This window comes from Aquarana catesbeiana, linkage group LG02 (assembly GCF_042186555.1).
Source record: "Aquarana catesbeiana isolate 2022-GZ linkage group LG02, ASM4218655v1, whole genome shotgun sequence".
Lineage (NCBI taxonomy): Eukaryota > Metazoa > Chordata > Amphibia > Anura > Ranidae > Aquarana > Aquarana catesbeiana.
Window position 1 is genome coordinate 205,511,452 of NC_133325.1, and position 15,786 is coordinate 205,527,237.

Here is a 15,786-nt window from a genome sequence, read left to right on the forward strand (position 1 = left end):
GATTTCAGCAATCCCCTGCATCAAAAATGTCATTTTTGGTGAGATACTCCCAATAGGAACATGCCTAAAGGAATGCAGGCCCAGCAGCTTTCCTCATTAGTGCTCTTCAGCTGCCACAGCTGACTGATAATTATGAAACCACTCCCATTAGACCCACTCAGTACAGGGGCAGAGACAACACACAGGGATTTTTTCAGAATAACAAAAGGTAGGAATCTGCAACAAAGGTTGTTAGAATCCTTGTAATGTACATAGATCACCCAGGGGGGAATGTTTTTTTCTCAACAAAACTGGAGCTTTAAGTGATGCAACACATAATATTGGAACTTTAACTGGAAACTGAAAATGTGTGAACAGGCAGGCTTTTTATTACACATACTATGTCTCTTCTGCAATTAAAGATCCTTACCTGCCTGTCAACAATTATCTGTACAATGTACACTAAGCTGCGTCATCACAGCAAAGATCGGTGGCCGACAAGAGAGCTCATGGACAGTGCATCACTGGAGGGAAGGTAAAATTCCACTTTAATTTGAGGAGATAATTCTACTTCAGATTCAAGCAACGCTAATTAATTTGCAAAAAAAACGAAAAAAAAAAAAAACTTTTTACAAAGATCTTGCACTAAAATGTAACAACAGCGAACACTTCATCCAAGGACATAACACGGTGAGATTAAGAGTACAAAAAATAAATAAAAGCCTTTGTGTACTCCACTTTATTCAACACAGATAAAATTGAAAGGAATTTACACTGGTTCCTGGAGAGAATGAATAAGGAGGTAATATATGATGGCCTTTTGCTTATGAATTTATATGCTTCTTGCTATAGTTTTGAAGCCTGAGGATTGTTTAGTGCTGTAGTAACATAAATGAATTTTTGGTTCAGGCGCTCAGTAGTAATAAATTCATCCTGAAGTTTTATCAGTGAAGCTATTGAATAGATTGATGATGTGAGAGGACTATGATACTTTATGGCATAATATGAATTTTGTGATAGAATGACTGTGCCTTCTAGCTTGGCCACAGATGAGCTGTGCATGTTAAAATGAATAAGAGACACCTTCTGTCTATACCGGAATCCTGAACATATAAAGTTCTGAATATTTGCAGATTCTTTGTCTGTCAATCAAAATATAAATAGACACACATGTCATAATGTAATAATAAGATGACATGCAGCTCTTGACAAGCTATAGGAAAACCTGTGTTTGCAATGCACAGAGAGACATTGGCATGAATATTCTGCAGGTATTGCCGTAGAACAGCTCTATTATTTCTCTTTAATAAAGTCACCATAAAGGGTTATTTATCTATGCGGGTATGTTCATTTATTAAAATTAAATGTAGTTAATTATAATTACTGCAGATGAGTAAATTGTTTTGCCTGAAGCCCGATCAGGCTGTTTGCCTGAGGCAAAGAATTGAAAACTCTCACGCAGTTCACATACTGGTTGGAATCAAATGTTCAGTGTCATTTTTTTCTTTTTTGTGGTCCGTCATTCTGCCTTGTGACCCTTCTTTTGTCCCCTATGCTTTCTTGACCTGTCTGTAAGCCAGTCAGGAGAAGTTATGTATATATCAGGCTTTGCAGGTGTTGGCCATTTAAGTGGTGCACACAGATCTTAATATGACTCTACTAGCCACATTCCTTCTTATTTTTCATCATCCTCAGATAACCACTACTACATACAGTGTTCGTTTATGTTTCAAATTCCTTAGTATATCTATGGTGAATCATAGCAACCCCATTTCAAACATTCACCAATTACAGTCACAAGCTATTTATTTTATTTATTTATTTCAGGTACTTATATAGCGCCGTCAATTTACGCAGCACTTTACATATACATTGTACATTCACATCAGTCCCTACCCTCAAGGAGCTTACAATCTAAGGTTCCTAAAACACATTCATACACATACTAGGGCCAATTTAGACATTATCCGATTAATCTGCCAGCATGTCTTTAGAGTGTGGGAGGAAACCGGAGTACCCGGAGGAAACTCACGCAGGCACAGGGAGAACAGGCTATTCTTCTTCTACTCACTTATGTTCAGCTTTGTAGTAAATTGGAGCTTTACCACCACTGGTGCCACACATAACTTTTTTTTACTTATAGTTGTCGACAGCCATTTGCTAATTCTTGTTGTCACCTTTTCTTACTCTGTTATGACATTATCATACACAAACACAACAGACATTAGGCATATTTATTAATTACAGAAGGTCCCACTAGGGGTGGAACATGGAGGTAATAGTTTCAGATTTAAAGTGATGGTAAATCTAACCTGTCCATTTTCTACCATCTAAAGTAGACATGTCTATTGGGAATCCCTGGGAATTACAGACTAGTCAGCCTAATATCAATAGTATGCAAGCTCTTGGAGGGGATGATAAGGACCTATATACAAGATTTTAGTGATGAGAACAGTATCATTAGCAGTAATCAGCATGGATTCACGAAGAAGCGTTCCTGCCAAACCAATCTATCAACCTTCTATGAGGAGGTGAGTTGCCATCTAGATAAAGGAAGGCCCGTAGAGGTGGTGTATCTGGATTTTGCAAAAGCATTTGACACAGTTCCCCATAAATGTTTACTGTACAAAATAAGGTCCGTTGGCATGGACCATAGGGTGAGTATATGAATTGAAAACTGGCTACAAGGGCCAGTTCAGAGGGTGGCGATAAATGGGGAGTACTCGGAATGGTCAGGGGTCAGATGAAAAAATTCATCCAAATATTAATTCAGAACTAAATGAACCGTACATGTCTAATCTTAAGCATTATTAAGCAGTTAACTGATTGCTCTGTGTAGAATCCTTCCGACCTTGTTCGTTTCTGTGTAATCTGTCCATTTCGTTTTAATTACATCATTGACGCATGCACATTTTGTCTGATTTTTCCAGCAAGCTCTTCTTGCTGTAAGTTCTATATAAATATGCTGGGGCTACATAATTTCCTTTGTCCAGCAGCAGCTCTGAGATTCCGCAAGACTTAGTTCCAATTCACACAAACACGCAAAAGCAAGTTGGCTCCGATTCGCAGAACATGGTTGCCATGGTAATTCCGCAGTGAAAACAAAGCCTGGGTAAGTATTTACTGTGCATGTGCAAGTTTACAGACCGGGATAAGAAGAAAGGGTGGAAGTCCAGCGCGCAACAGACGCTGAAGACAATAGTTATGATGGCGGCAGCTGCACCTGGAAAGGACAATAGGAATAAACACACAAAATAAAAGTAAGACACATGCGATGGGGCTTGAATTTGCTGCACAATTATTTACAATGATTTACTCTAACCACTTCTAAGAAATTTAGCCGAGGAGGGTCAGAGTTTATTACTGCTTTAAAAGATCAGCTCTAGTCACCTAACTGTCCTGATTTCTAAGTCTCATCCGAATGGTTTCTTTTGAAAAGTGACTGCTCTCAATGCACTTTTCTTTACATTTAGTAATGCATTTTTCTTTACATTTAGTTTTAGATATCTTACAGGTGCCCCACTTCACATTCAGGTTTAAGACATTATCTAAGCATTTCAAAGTAATTGCACATTTTTTCACTTTAAAGCGGAACTGCACCCAAAAGGGGAAGTTACCCTCTTCCTTCTCCACCCCTCTCCTCCTTAACATTTGGGGCATTATTTTTTTAGGGGGGAGTGGGTACCTGGTTTTGACAGGTACCTGCTTCCCACATCTGATCAGATTGCCTCAGTGATCTGAGCAGAAGTTTGGCCCCCTCCTTCCCCTGCAGCCTTCTGGGACATGTCACAGATCCCAGAAGGCTGTAGTACCAATCAAATAGCGCATCGTGCTTTGCTCTTGCATAGTGAGCAGCCGGCTCTAGACCTGCAAGCAGTCACAGCCAGCTGCCCACAGTTAGTATGCCGACACCAGGAACCAAAGCCTGGTGAAGAAACTAGCCGGGTGAGGACATCTCAGCATTCTGGGACAGGTGAGTGTCTTGTTATTAAAAGTCAGCAGCTACAGTTTTCTACAATTGACTGGACAATCCCTTTAAGCCTTAATAAAAGACTTTGGTCTTTGGCGTTGGTATATGTCCCACTTGGCAGCTCCCAGCTCCCCATATTATTTTTTGACAATTTCTTAATAGTTTGAATTTTCAAAATTTGCCTCCCATTGATCTATGTTGGGTTCACATTAACGCTAGGTTCACACCTATGTGTTTTTGTGGGCCGTGTTTGCGTGGGCACAGCAGCCCATTCAAATGAATGGGCTGCCGTGCCTGAATTTCTGCAAAAAAAAAAAGTGCATGCACCTTTTAATAAAACGTGGCTGCAGGGAAATTGCATAGTCTTTTTGACCATGCGATTTCCCTGTGGTTCCTGAACCCGCAAACGTGCTGTGGGCTGAAATGCATGGGTTGCCATTCAGAATGAATAGCAGCTGGGTGCGTCTCCAAGTTTTCACTGCGGGTGGTTACGGGTGTGGAAATTGCTGCGATTCCCGCAGTTGCAGCCACACGCATAGGTGTGAACCTAGCGTAATGTTCACAATTAGCAAAATTTATGATGGGTTTGCGTTGCTGCACGTCACATGACTCTAATCCATCCACATTTGTTCATCACTACCGAACATGTAGCCAGATTTAGCAAGAGTCCAAAGAGTACCAATGGGGGATTCAAAGGTGTTCCCGAGATAAGCCATTGAGAAGAAATATACAAGGATAAAAAAATTAAAAGATGTTCAAGGGATTTGGCCCCATGAGTTGAGGCCTGTGAGCAATCTGTAACATATGCTGCCTGAGAAGAAATCATGAAGTCAAGCTTTGCAGCCATGAGGATGAAGCATGTACACTGAGTGAATTTCAGCCCCAATGCAAAGGGAAGCCTATCACTTGTTTTACCCCTGTTATTAACTGCTGCAGAGTTACCCGAATATAAGGCTTTCACTCCAGCATCTGAGATAGTCTGTAAGTTGAGTCTTTCCTCATAAAATGATACTGAAGTTCTGTTTCAATAAGATTTTGTTTGCTTCAAGAAGGTTTTGTAATTATTTACAAGTCTATGGCAATGGAAACCCAACTTGAAGCAGGTCAAATGCATGCTGGGCCAAACTCACCTTTGTGTGAAATCTGAATGATCTCAAAAACCATCAAACTAACATTAAGCTGATGCCATTGACACAAGTCCAAAACTTATTGACACAGCCCCTATAAGACAGTGGTGATGGTAGTGGAACAGAAACATCACGATAGGTGAAGTGAACAGATAATACCCATGATGTGACTTTGTACCTTGCCATTTTGCCTAATGGTAGGAATATGTTTGGATATTAAAGGTTGTTTTTATTAAGAGAAGCAGTTAGGGACCGGCTATGTCCCCTTACAAGCTTATAGCTAAGAAAGAGGGGTTGCCATAGCTAGGCATGACTTTCAGTTCTGCAAATTTTGTCACACTTATTGCCTAAAGAAATATATCACCCATAATTTATGCAGGAAATGTCAGATACCGTCGTCAATGATTACTTTAAGATTATCATTTCTTTTAAACCTCAATGTTCGCTTGGATAAAAATACACATTGTACATTATTAATACAGGCATCATTAAATATAATATTATGTTGCAAGAAAGATTCTAGATTCATCAGGTACACTGTGTCTTGTAAATGACTATTCATTATAAATGGACACTGGAATAATCAAAATATTAAATATTAAGAGAATAGTTTAGAGTTTCTGTATTTAGTATAATATGAAAGCAGGCTGATGTCTGCAATGCATTTTTCACTTGAATAATAGTGTTTCATGCTGCTATTTTCTAAATAATGCTAATAAAAAATAGTTATGGGTGTAAAGAGGTCAAGATAAAAGGTAGAGCATGAGTGAATCAATGAAAGGCTTCCTTTCAATAGAACTGTCAGGGAGGGATTCTTTTCGTGTCACTGCCTGATTAAATAGTCATAGTCCTGTCAGAAAATGTCCCTATTGGGACACAATGGGTTCATGTGGTGAGGGCCTATTATACTGTATTTAACCAGAAAAAAAAGCAGAGAGGCCATCGTTTTACTAAAACAAAAAAAAAAGACACTGGGCTATTGTGTGTGAAAATGTATTCAGCCATATAGATCTGCCTCATTAGAGGATTGATGATTTGCCTTCTTTACGTCGTGTGGTGCAATGTTTATTTAAGTATTCATATATCCGCAATTTTTGAAGACAGCAAGCAAATGTAGCTATTCCCAACTATAGCGACCACCTACCAATAATGCTTTCCCTGGCCCCTAAACTTAGATCAGGTGGCTTTGTGCAGCCAGTGTATCTAGCTGGGATAAGGAAGGCTAGAGATAGAACAAAAAACAAAGCATAGGACTTTATCGGTTGCCAACTGCAATCCCAGTTGGCAACCAATAAAGTCCTATGCTTTGTTTTTTTGTTCTTTTGTGCTTTATATGCATGTGGTGCCACAACAAGCGGGTTACATCTCTAAGCTTTATACTAAGACTAGAGAGAGCGGACTGCTTATAAAGTAAAGAGCATAAAGGCAGATAAGTGCAGGGCATGTAGGCACCACTGTCTTAAATTAGATGTAAACCCTTGCAGAATATTCTTTAAAGTTTTTTTTGCTGTCTGTTCCCCCATTATTTGAGTTGAATAGTGGCAGCAGGTGGGAAAATGTCTGGGTCTGGGCCAGCAATTGGCTCTCAGCACTATCAAAGCTCAGGTTATTGCCCTTTCAAGTTTGAAAGACTATTGGGAGGTATGGGCATTGCAGGAAGTCACCTATTGGTTTATATAGTACCTTCAGCAGGAGTCCCCAACTTGTCAATCAAGCTCTCTATTTAGCTTTGCTTAGACCACTGCCTGTTGCATTTATTAGGTTTAGTTCCTAGCCGCAGGCAATAGTCTATTTTACTACTGTACCTGCATTCCTGTTTCTCTGTTTACCTACTTCAGCTTGTATCTGACTATACTCAATCACCACTGACTCTGACCTTTTGTTTGTCCCTTTTTCTGATATTGCCTATTGACTGTGTACCATTCTCTGGTTCTATTCCTGGTAAGTGGCCATCTGCCTAAACGTGTCTAAGGGCTACAACTTGGTACACCCACCAAGTTGTACAACCACTTTCTTGATTAAAGAGTCCATTAACTCTGGTGAGAGTTTTTATTGTACACTAAGGTTGAGATACACTCAAGGGCTTTATGGTATATCTTTCCTTTTTTTTCCTTTTTTGTATCACTTTATGGTATATCAACTGACTGTGTGGATCAAGATTCTTTTTACTGATTCACTTTCCACTTTGGGATAACTCACATCACTGATATTTTTCTGTGGGACTATATATATATATATACATTTATTTTAGTGTACCAGTACTACATTTATTTAATGTATATTGTTATTTATAATATCTCATTTATTTCTTACTTTTAGCACAGCACTTTGGGTTTACAATTGGTCCACCTACCAGTAAAGTCCATCAATCTTTGTGGGGCGCTCTGGTGAAAATCCGCTGTGTTTGTTTGAGACTATGTGTCTCAGTTATTTTAAGGGCTCACACCATCTCCAAAATGCAGATACCACAGATATCCACTATCCATTTTTTCCTAATAATTGGGTTTCTCTGCACTTTGTAAGCTGCCTTTTTTTAACCCATTAGAGATGTTCTCCTCTCTACCCACAAGGTTGTATTCTTTGTAGCCATCACCTCTTCCAGTCCAGCATCACTGTTTTTTTGTTTGTTTTTGCAATGGTCCAAGGACAGTTTTACTGTATTAAATTGACTCTTCCATGTTGCTGCTATCTAGCAATTTCCAGCCCAGCTGACTTTTCATTGGAAAAAAAATTCTGAGCTGCCCTGTTTCCTCTGCACATTTCTGGTGTTTTCTCAAGAAGAGTAGTTAGCCCTCCCTGTTCTTATCTTGGAGCTACAGAATGATTAACCTTTTACAATGTAGAAACAAAAGAGTGGAATGGTATAAGTCGTTTAGGAACCTGGCAAAACCGGGAAGGGCTGACACCACTTATTCAACAAAAAACTCCATGTGTTGTCAGCCAACAACAAGACATAGGAGCTGAGTAAAGTTTTAGAAGATCAGTGTGTATTTTTCTGTACTTGCTGGGTATTTAAAGCACAAAAACACAGAGCACTGTGCATGCGGTGCAGAGATGTACTGCGGATTTACTGCAGATGTACTGTATATATTATTTTTTTAATTTTGCCCTGAAATACACTTTAATAAGTGATACACAAAACTGTGCATTTTGGGTAGTAAGAAACTTGTTGGGGTTGATTTGCTAAGGCGCAGAACCTGTTTACTTATCAATGTGAATATTCAGTAAAGTGGTATTTACTGCAATCATCCAACATGTCCTAAAAAAATGACAATTCAATTTCCCTTGCACATTATGAGGTATTCAAACAATGGATAAGCTTATTTACTAACATTCAGTTTGCAAAATGAATATCTTCTATCCCTAATAAATCAATGTCATTGTGGTTACACCACTTTTCTGTCCTGAAATTATCTCTCTTCAGCTATTTGAAGGCCACTGATGATCTAATTCATGGGTGCTCAACCTGTGGCCCTCCAGCTGTTGCGGAACTTCAAGTCCCATGAAGCATTGACAGGCTGACAGTTACAAGCATGACTCGCAAAGGCAGAGGCATGATGGGACTTGTAGTTCCACAACAGCGGGAGGGCCACATGCTGAGCACCCATGATCTAACTCCAGAGCGTGCGTGTTGGAGTTATATTGTCATGGCACTTGGCTACGTTCTCTGCAGATACAGTTGGTGGGCTTGAGAGTCCTCTGCACTACCCATGAGCTGCAGGCAGTGTACATAAAAAAAGAAAACTGCTATGAGAAATGGGAAATAGTTATGTTGCAAAAGAGACATACACATTATTGGAAATCTGTGCAGTTGGATTTGCACAGAGCAGCCCGAATCCTCCTCTTCTAGGGTCCCTCTTCTGGTCTCCTGGCCCCTCCCTCTGCTGAGTGCACCTCAACCAGCAGCTTGCTACAGGGGGCACCAGAGCTGAGTCAGAGCTCCGTGCATCCATTCAGGAACAGAGCCCTGACCCGGCCTGCCCCCTCTCTCCCTTGATTGGCTGACTGATTTTGATTGACAGCCATTGGAGCCAATGGCGCCACTGCTGTGTTTCAGCCAATCAGGAGGAGTGTCTGGGACAGCTAAGACACTCGTGGACACCGCTGCAGAGAGAAGAGGCTCAGGTATTAATATAATCATCAATTAGGGGGGATGCCACACACAGAATGTTTTTTATCTTAACCACTTAAGCCCCGGACCATTTGGCTGGCCAAAGACTAGAGCACTTTTTGCAATTCGGCACTGCATCAATTTAACTGACAATTGCACGGTCGTGTAACATGGCTCCCAAACAAAATTGAGGTCTTTTTTTCCCACAAATGGAGCTTTCTTTTGCTGGTATTTGATCACCTCTGCAATTTTTATTTTTTGCGCTCAAACAAAAAAAGAGCGACAATTTTGAAAAAAAAAAAAAGCAATATTTTTTACTTTTTGCTATAATAAATATCCCCAAAAAATATATAAAAAAACATTTTTTTCCTCAGTTTAGACCGATACGTATTCTTCTACATATTTTTGGTAAAAAAAAAAGCACAATAAGCGTTTATTGATTGGTTTGCGCAAATGTTATAGCGTCTACAAAATAGGGGATAGTTTTATGGCATTTTTATTAATAATTTTTTTTTACTAGTAACGGCGGCGATCAGCGATTTTTATTGTGACTGCGACATTATGGTGGACAGAACAGACACTTTTGGCGCTATGTTGGGACATTCACATTTATACAGTGATCAGTGCTATTAAAAATGCATTGATTACTGTGTAAATGTGACTGGCAGTGAAGGGGTTAACCAGGAGGGGGCGCTGCAGGGGTTAAGTGTGTCCCAGGGATGTGTTCTATCTGTGGGGGGTGGTGGACTATGTGTGACACGACACTAATCACCGCTCCTGATCACAGGGAGCGGTGATCAGTGTCAGTGTCACTAGGCAGAACGGGGAAATGCTTGTTTACATCAGCATTTCCCCGTTCTTCCTCAGCGTGAGATGATCGCGGGTATCCCCACGGACATCGAGACTGCGGGACCCGCATTCACACTCACGGAGCTCGTGGCAGGGTTGTGCGCACGTGACCACACGGCGGCAAATTTAAAGGGACGTACCTGTGCGCCCATTTGCCTGTCCATGCCATTGTGTCGACGTATATGTACATGTGGCGGTCGGCAAGTGGTTAATGTATAGAATGCATTAAGATAAAAAACCTTCTGCCTTTACAACCCCTTTAAGTTTAGTTCTGCTTTAATAACATGAAACTGCCATGTAGTTTGTGCAGCAGTTCCATACTTTCTAAATATAAGACATAGGTTTTCTTTCAACAGAAAAGTTGTACAACTATTTAAATGACACATATAATCACCAAAAGAGTAATCTTTTCCATTATACCCATATCTTTACATATTTTTGTAACCTAGTCATTGCCTGAATGGCTACTATTGGAATATATTCACAATTACAGCAAAGAAAAGCGCATAAACCATTACAAACTGGGATTCTAGCACATGTTCAATGTTCTACATATCATACATGATAGAAATGCTAATAGGTTATCGGATACAATAAATAAGATTGATTCTCGTTGGCTAACTTGAAAGGCGACAATAAAATTGTCTCAAGACTAAAACTGTGATTCACATAATCACGCCATCAAATAAGTTAGAGAAATAATGGTAAGCTATAAAACATCCATCTGTTACCCGCGAGCTTCTGCCAGGGCTAGAAATATTCAAATCTGGCAGAATTGGAAAAGCATTTTCTATCACGTACTTTGTTGCAGCAAAGGCTTTGATCTGTCTGATGTTAAAACAAGTTAAAATATTTGTGTCTGCTGCAAGGTCAGACGTGGCACTTGCCAGAAAAGGGGGCAGATTGCACAACAGAGAGAATATCAAGAGTTCCCCGTACAGGAAAACATCAGCAGATGTAGACAAGATTTTAATAGCTACATAAAGAGGAATGCATGACAACCTCATTAGGAAAACCATAATAGCCTGGCAGGGTAGCTCAGTGAAGACAATATATCAATGTCTTGTTTGTTATAACATCACTAACGATGGATGCTGGCTCTTCTTATCATCTTTCATGTGTTTTCTATTGGTTTGCATTACAATACTGTCATGCCAGTCTATATAGCCACTCGGCATGTGAGCTGTCTCGCACTTGCTGACATAACTCTATAGGAGCACAAGTATGATTGCTGCTGGTAAAGTGGCGGTAATAAAAAAGCAGTTAGTGGACCCCCAACTGATACCCTTGATACGGTACATTTAAAGCATTATGACCTTTTTGAAAGTCTGATGACCACTCTTCATGCTGGAAGCATCTGCAGGGGGAGGTCATCCTGTCAGGCCACATGGAGAAGGGGGATCTCGTACCATCTGCCATCAAAAAGCCAAAAATCTAAGATGTAAATGGTGCCCCTAGGAACATAGTTTAAGAGTCATCCATCATAGGATCAGGACAATAATTATTATCAATTTCACCCACTGTGCAATTTTCCTAGGCTTTAAAAGATGCCCATAGGAGCACTTTAAAATTTAATTTTTCATTGTGTCTCTTTATGGGAAAACAGCATGGAATCAAAAATGAGTTTAACAAAGTGATTGAGCTAAGTAGATGCGGTATGCACCTTGGTTAACAAACATGCAAATAAGCCAAATCATAAAAAAATACTGTGCTGATTATTTCTATCCTTGTTCGGTGATGATAATTAGCAGGGGCATCATAATTTTACTGTGCCTCACTGTCTCTCTTGCATATGTTTTTATAATATATATGCACAGCTTGATGTATTAAAATTAGAAAATTATGAAATAATATCACAAACCATTAAAAAATATAATAAGTCAACCATTTTCACCTTAGAAAAAATTAGATGTTTCTCAACTGCTCATACATTTTATTTAGTTAGACCACTTGAACATAAAATCATTTATTTTTTTATAATTTAAAGGCAAAATGATAATCCCATGGCCTTGTGGGACATGCCATGATCCTGAGACACATGGATCTGGAGGAAGCTGGAGGAAAGGACACCACTGCCCCGCCACACGAGCGGAAAAGTGCCGGACTGCCCGCGGGGGTGCTGTTTCAGTGCCGTGCCACACCACCAGGTGGGTGTTGTTTGTTTGTTTGCCGCCCCCCCAAGAGAGGAACCCACCCCAGCCGCCACTGAAAGTTAACCTATGGTATATATATGGAGAGGGAGATTATCTAAATATAAATAATACATTTTGATAATTACCATGTTTTAAACCTAGTTTTTATACATATTTTGAAATTATATATGTACATTTTGGCCATCGTTTATGCTTTTATAAGCAGACTTTGCTTCCTTCTGGTTCTCATACTCACTGAAAAGGTCTAGCTGACTGAAAAAATAAACTCTCTATTGCTCTACAATCTCTATTGGTGTCAAATTGAGTTAACTTCCCTCAGTTTGTAGGAGTGACATAATGGAGCTCAGACCAAAATTTTTAATTTATGGCAAGATAGAGCTATTTTTTAATAAAAGTAAGTTATTATTAATAACTAAAAAAGTAAGGTATTTGGTAATGCTGACATACAGTATGTCTTACTAATTAAAGTCCATCTATGGCCAAATAACAACCTCCTACCCATCCACCCAAAAAATATCACACTAAGCCCTGGTTCACATTGGTGCAATTTGGCATGCAATTTGACAGGTCAAATCGCATGCCAAATTGGCGGCAATTGCCGACAATGGCACTGTCCTAATTGGTGCGACGCTGCATTTGCGACACCGCTCTGATTTCCAAAAGTAGTTTCTGTACTACTTTTGGTGATTTCGGGGTGCGACTTCCATTGACATCTGTGCAGAAACCCGCACAGATGTCTCTGAAATCCCTCCCCGAAATCGGGACTGAAATGCGGGAATGAAATCGTGCGAGTTCAGCTGAACTCACACGATTTCATTCCCACACTCAGTGTGAACCTAGGCTAAAGCTGTGTTCAACCTGATTCCACTGTCCAGGTTTTTTGTCAGCACATCTTATGGAATTTAGATAAGTGATCCAGTGCTGCAATGTGTGCATGCCCATGCCGACTGGTCACCAATACAATCTTCTGGATCCTTAGAGGGCTTGCTGTTGCACAGGATAAAGAAAGTATCTGCATCATCTAGGCCAGTGGTTCTCAACTCCTGTATACAGGACCCACTAACAGGCCAGATTTTAAGTGTTACCTTGGGGAGATGCAGACTAGAATACTGCAGTCACTGAGCAGCAAATTATATCACCTGTGATGTATTTCAGTTTTCTTGCAAACCTGGCTGGTTAGTGGGTGTTGAGGACAGGAGTTGAGAACCACTGATCTAGGCTATGATGTGGGTATCCAAAGTATGCCCTTACAACTCATCAGTAAGAGAAAAGATTTAGGGCCTGAATTGTCATATGACCACAGATTTGGCAAGGTATTTGGGTTTTTTAGCTTATATATATATTTTTATCTTTGGTTGCAGTGGTTAGCTAGAGAGGGGTGGGGGTGATGCTTTAATGGGGATGCTTGGCTAAAACATATATATGAACTGAGGTAAGATATTTATTGATAGGTCCACTTTAAATATAACTTGGAAAATGTGTAATAAATAAAAGTAAGGAAAGGTGCATTTGGTCTTATGGCATATTGTGACCTCAATTTATTTAAATTTTCCACTGAAGTAACTAAAGATTGCATCAGATTTGTTTATCATATAAAGAATAAAACCTTTAATATTAAATTCACTAATGTCTTGTTTGCTTTAAAAATTCAGCATTCGTGTATAGCAGTGTTCTCGGGAAAGGTCAGAGATGTACTAGACTGAACTGACAGTGAACAGCTCCTTGGAGCAGAAAGAAGTTAGAAGAGCAGAAATGAGGGAGCAAATAAAAATTCATGGAAACAAATCAGGACATCGGAAAGGGTAGACGAATGGAACATTAACTGAAGACATCACTATAAACCTTTCAGACTGTGGATGTGCTGAACTCGTCTTTGTAAAAGAAAATAGAATCTTGAAAGTCTCATTTACCATTTCTCTGAAAACAATAACATTTCTGTGTGTTTTCTATCTTAACCTGATGAACAGATTTTACCCCGTTGTTCCCTCCTATTGCAGCAGTAGGGTTGCTTTTCCGTAGCCAGGCCCACTAACTATAACTGTGAAAGGTCTCAACTCAAACAATGAGTTTCAGATACTACATACGGTTTTATCCCTTGGCACATTCTTTTTATACACTATAAGCTGACCTTCATCCAGCAAATACCATTGTCTTGGAGGATTAAAGAGAACCTGACTCTAGTCTAACCGATATCTAAGGTAGAAACAATGCTAAGGTGCAGGGATCCTGTGGTACCTGATTTAGTTTTCAGATTCTTATGCTGCATGCTAGTAAATACAAAATGTTTATGAAAAGTATAAATGCTGCAGGTAAGCATTTAAAATACTTGATTGCTTGTGCTGTTATCTGTAATGTTTAAAATTGATGTTAGGGTCTATTTAATCTTAGCTTGGGCAGAGGCCAAAGCCCAAGGTACAATTTTGCAGCCGAACACAAGTACATGCCTGCACTTCAGCAGTCTCTTTAGCTTAAAATGTTTTAGGTTAGGTTCACTTAATTGTCATAAGAGGATTGCGGCCTGATCAAGCCATTTTTTTGATCCATGCAATGCAATGCATGAAGGTACTTTATGTCCATTACAAAGCTACATTTTGACCCAAGGCAATATAACATTGCTGCCAGTGTATGAGAGCATGACCTAATTAGTAATGGGCCTGAGGCCAAGGTTTACATGTCAATTTCATGTAATTATGTAAAGCTTTCCTTTTTAGCTTTTAGCTTTTGTACCAAATAAAATTATTAAATATTTTAGCAGCATTTGATTTCGGTAAATAGTTTGCTGTACCTTAAGAGTCCCATTTCATTTGGTTCTCATGCATGGTTCATTTTAATAACAGGAAACAGTAATGGGTCTAACTGGAGATACTGTATGTACAAATTGACAATGTACAGCTTTATCCAAAAATGTACAATATTTCAAAAGGATTGAAGAGGGCCATATACATTTGATGTTTGTGGCCTGCTAAATTAATTTTCAGCACAGATCAACCATTACAGAATCTGGAATCAACATATTAGATATACACACTTGCTTTCATTAAAGAGAAATAGAAATCTGGAAGCTGTGTCCAAAAAATAGACAGAGGGCAATTGACTAATCACCAGCATTGCCTGTGGTATCTCTGCAATTGATCTTGACTTGTAATAAAAACATATTTGCCATTCTGAAGCTTCCCTCCCACCACTCTGCATATTATTTTTAGGGATGGGCAAATGGTTCGGCCCAAGCATAAGTTTGGGCAGAACTTTTGCTGTTTGGACGGTCGCCGAACAGCCAAACAAACGGGTCGTTCGACCGTTTGTTTGGCCCCCGAACTGACCACAATGCATTGCGGTGCTGAACAGTGCATTGCAAGCCCTGATTGGCTGAAGCAGTGAAAGCTTCAGTCAATCAGGGCACAGAGCACTGTCATAGTCATGATTGGACACTGTCATCGTGACTTTATCCAATCATGGCTCATTCCCGCCCAACAGTATAAACGTATTCTTTCAATGGCAGCCATTTTTAGTGTGATTTCGGCATGGAGAGAGATAGAACAGGGCGCTGTTCAGTGCTAATTGTTAGTTAGTGTGCTATACTGTGCTATTTTGCTTTAA

At 39.6% G+C, this 15,786-nt stretch overlaps 1 long non-coding RNA gene across 1 annotated transcript; it reads left to right on the forward strand.

The window, feature by feature from the left end:
• Nucleotides 1–743: 743 nt before the first annotated feature.
• LOC141129851 (uncharacterized) lies at nt 744–13,971 on the forward strand. The gene is made up of 3 exons (XR_012241883.1): nt 744–781; nt 12,024–12,183; nt 13,842–13,971. It is a non-coding gene; the product is annotated as an uncharacterized lncRNA (long non-coding RNA).
• The last annotated feature ends 1,815 nt before the right edge of the window (nt 13,972–15,786 follow it).